We start from the raw sequence: 4,161 nt of genomic DNA, 5'->3' as shown, positions 1-4,161 counted from the left end.
TTTAAGTATTTATTGCATTATTTTAAATGTATTTCTACTACCTTGCCTTGTCTGTGCTAGAACAGAAGAACCTGGAAACTTTTAAGTCCTGTGTCCTCATCCCACCCCCACCTCACCTATAGCACCACAGCTTTAATCAGGACCTCGGTCTTTCCAGGTTGGGAGGGGAGGGGTGGTTGGGAATTAACCAATGTCCGCAGGTATAGCATTTGTTTGAGAACAAGATGCAAATAAGTTTCATTTATATGCTTTGCATGGGCTGAACTCCTCGGGGCTGCGGAAGGAGGAACAGACTCCCTAGGAACAGACGACCCGAAGAACAGGGAAATCAGCCTTAGTTCGTGTGACCCCTTGCCTGGCTTCCCACATGTGACCTCAGATTGCTTGGAAAGTTGCCGGGATTTGACCTTTAAAGGTCAACTGTGTTACCTAAAGGGAGAAAGGGTTTCCTGTGAAAACCACACAGGACTCAGCTTTATCAGGTAGCCTCTGGGGCAGGGAGCGGTCTGCAGAAAAGAACGTTTAATGGGACAAAGGGAAGGAGGACCTCGAAACAGTTTTGCTGTGAAGCCTTGGGTTGGTGGACACTGGGAAGAGGAAGACGCGGCAGGCGTTAGGGAGAGGGGCCGAGGAACATGACCCGGTTCTATCCCATTCCTCAGAGCTCTGTAGCTCTGATTCTACAGTTTTGTGAGAAAGTTTACCTTCTTGCACTTCTGTGTCCTCCACCTCGAAATGCCAGGGATCAGGTGAATCAGGAAGTAAATGCCCAGTGCCTGGCACCTGACCCAACCTCAACTCGTTTGTCAACATTTCCCAACCCCCTTGGAGAGGCCTGTGGAAAGATGAGAGGAGCAACATAATCCTCTTGCTCTGGGAAGCCCAGGTGTTGTCCCTGTCCCCTCCACCACTGACACTCCCCCCCCCACCCACCCCCACCCCCGCACTTCGCCCCGCCCCCGCCCCCAGGAAATTGGTCACTCACTTAGGGAAACACCAATTGTCAACTGCCAATCCTGTTTTAAGACCGGCTGATATGCTCACAACTCTTGTGATGTAGGCTCATCTCATCATACAGGAGGGGTAGCCAAGAGTATGTTGGAAACCTGGCTTCCTGCTTAGCTAGAGGAGACCTGGGCTAGTCACCTGACTTTCACTTCTTGTCTATGAATCATCGTACCTGGCCTGCAAGATCGTTGCAGGGAGAATCATACAGGAGAAGCATTGCTTGATTATTTCGTAGCTGAGTAACTTGCAGGTATCACACAGGCCTGTGCGACCTTGGGCAGACCACTCCTCTCTCTGGGTCTTGGTTTCCTCCTGTGTGTATCTTGGGACGGAAGATCTCAGAGGCGGCAGGTTCTAGCCTTCTGTTATTCTATGACAAACAAGATTCTCTGTCTCACTCTGTCCCTGCCTATCTACACAGAGATTAGACCGTTTGCTTTTGCAACGCTCAGATAGCAAAGACCTTTGACAGCTGAGAGGGCTCCTTCATTCCCTCCCCTTGAACCAAGTTTCCAAGCTGTAGGACAAGGGGCACCGGGATTAGAAAAGAAGGCAGAGCACCAGGTGGCAAGACCTGGGTGTGGCAAAAACTGCCTAGAGGGATAGAAGCCATCTAAGGTGAGGACTTACAGGGAGGACAATGGTTGCTTGAGGTCCCGGGATTCTAGCCCCAAACTAGTAGGGCTTGAGGAGATCACACAATCACACACACACACACACACACACACACACTAGTTTCAGAAGACAACTATTTTTTCCCCCTGAATGAGGCAAAAGCTTTTTCTTTTTCTTTTTCTTTTTTTCTTTTTTTTCAATACAGGGTTTCTCTGTATAGCCCTGGTTGTCCTGGAACTCACTCTAGACCAGGCTGGCCTCAAACTCAGAAATCTGCCTGCCTCTGCCTCCAAAAGCTTTTTCTTAAAAAGGAAAGAGACACTGTAAGTGTTTTTTTCTAAAGTAAAAGATGGGTGGTTAAAAACAATGCTTAGGACTCCTGGCTAGAGGCAATGAAAGGATAGACTGAATGCTGACGGAAATAATTCTCCATGATGTCCCGAGGTCCATAACTCAGTAATGGCATGCAGGCTGAATACTATGAGTGTAGTACACTAGACCTTAGCTGAAAGTCCGGGAAGATTCTCTCTGACCTGTCCCTGGGGAAGACTGGAAGCACTGGAGGCGATTCATCCCCATGATTCCTTGTCCCTTCCCTTCCCTTCCCTTCCCTTCCCTTCCCTTCCCTCCCCTCCCCTCCCCTCCCCTCTTCCCTCCTTTAGTATTAGGTCAATGCAGCTATACAGAAGATTTGGTTTTGGTTTTTAATAGAAAAGTTGGGATTGTGTGTAGGGCTCATTTCCGTGATGTGTGGTGGTTTTGTTTGTTCATTTGTTTGGTTGGTTGGGTTTTTTGTTTTGTTTTGTTTTTTGTTTTTTCTTGACTTATTTGAGCACACCCTTGTTTTCCCATTGCAATTTTTTTTTTTTTTTATGTCAGTCAAGGTCAAGGTGCTGCTCTGTGTCTGAGAGAACTTGCTCATTAAGAAGCGTCTGAGTGGGGCTGGTGAGATGGCTCAGCAGGTAAGAGGACCTGACTGCTCTTCCAAAGGTCCTGAGTTCAAATCCCAGCAACCACATGGTGGCTCATTACCATCCGTAACAAGATCTGATGCCCTCTTCTGGAGTGTCTGAAGAAGTACATCTTTTTTTTAAAAAAAAGAAAAGAAGAAGCGTCTGAGCCAGGCATGGTGACACATGCCTTTAATCCCAGCACTCAGGAGGCAGAGGCAGGCAGATTTCTGAGTTCTAGGCCAGCCTGGTCTACAGAGTGAGTTCNAGGATAGCCAGGGCTATACAGAGAAACCCTGTCTCAAAAAACAACAACAACAACAACAACAAAAACAAAACAAAACAAAAAAAGAAGCAGCTGAGGCCTCAGGCTTTTAGATGGCAATTCATGAGGCTTGGGTTCTTGTCCCAGCCAGAGTGTCTCTGCTAAATGACCAACCTCCTCGCATTTCCCCATATAAATTATCAAGATTGCGTGTCTTCATTTACCCAAGCTCTCATGTGTGCCAGCAATTCCATGTCTCTTCTTTAGCAAATGTAGTATTCAATTTGTTGTTTTCCTCTGAAACCTTGCTTTTATTGTCAAAAAACTGAATACTAACTTACTCTTTCTTGGTGCTTGTCATCAACCACTGTGATCCCTTTAACAGATTGGTCATCTAGCCAATACAGGGAAAAGAAACAATCACAAACACACATACATATACACACATACAAACACATATGCACACAAACATACACATGCACATACACAATACACATACATACACATGTACACACATACACACATACACATATACATATACACATACATATACATGTATACATACATTCACATACACACATACATACACACATTACATGTACATACACATGTACACATATACACACATACACATATACACATACACATGCACACATATACACACATACATACACATACACACAAACATACACACACATACATACACACATACATAAACACACATATGTACACATACATACACACACATACACACACACACTACCCACCCCCTCAGTCATTACCCCATATGTTAGTTTGTATACTTTGTGATTAGCAAGGTCAAATCTCTAAAACAATTGTTTAACTTATTTTAAGAAAAGAGAAAAAAAACTTAATACCTGACAGAAAAAACTAATTACCCCTTATTCCTCTGTGTAGACAAAAGAAAACTTGGTTTAACTGGAGCAGAGCTGGGTATGGTGAGGCAAGCCTGTAGTCCTAGCACTTGGGAAGCTGAGATGTGAGGATTGCTTCAGGTTCAAAGCCAGTGTGTTCTTTGCAGTGGTGAGTTGCAGGCCCACATAGTGAGATGCTATCTAAATACAAAAAGAGAAAAAGAAAGAAATGGAGAATGTTTTGAGTGGTGCGTGCGTGCGTGCGTGTGTGTGTGTGTGTGTGTGTGTGTGTGTGTGTGTGTGTCCAACCAATCATACTTGGGAGGTAGAAAGAGGAACCGTGCCAGGCATGGTGGTGCACGCCTTTAATCCCAGCACTCGGGAGGCAGAGGCAGGCGGATTTCTGAGTTTGAGGCCAGCCTGGTCTACAGAGTGAGTTCCAGGACAG

The 4,161-nt window shown here is 45.5% G+C and overlaps 1 long non-coding RNA gene across 1 annotated transcript in view; it reads right to left on the bottom strand.

Annotated features, from left to right (window-relative positions):
• LOC115065209 overlaps nucleotides 1–4,161 on the bottom strand; it is a 6,488-nt gene continuing 2,327 nt past the window's right edge. The window contains exons 3-5 of the long non-coding RNA XR_003844994.1: nucleotides 3,738–3,914; nucleotides 1,181–1,378; nucleotides 1–835 (exon numbers count right to left, since the gene is read on the bottom strand). This is a non-coding gene — a long non-coding RNA (uncharacterized LOC115065209). The remainder of the gene's footprint in view (nucleotides 836–1,180; nucleotides 1,379–3,737; nucleotides 3,915–4,161) is intronic.

This window comes from Mus pahari, chromosome 13 (assembly GCF_900095145.1).
Source record: "Mus pahari chromosome 13, PAHARI_EIJ_v1.1, whole genome shotgun sequence".
NCBI classification, from domain to species: domain Eukaryota; kingdom Metazoa; phylum Chordata; class Mammalia; order Rodentia; family Muridae; genus Mus; species Mus pahari.
This window is presented reverse-complemented; position numbering and strand designations above follow the sequence as displayed.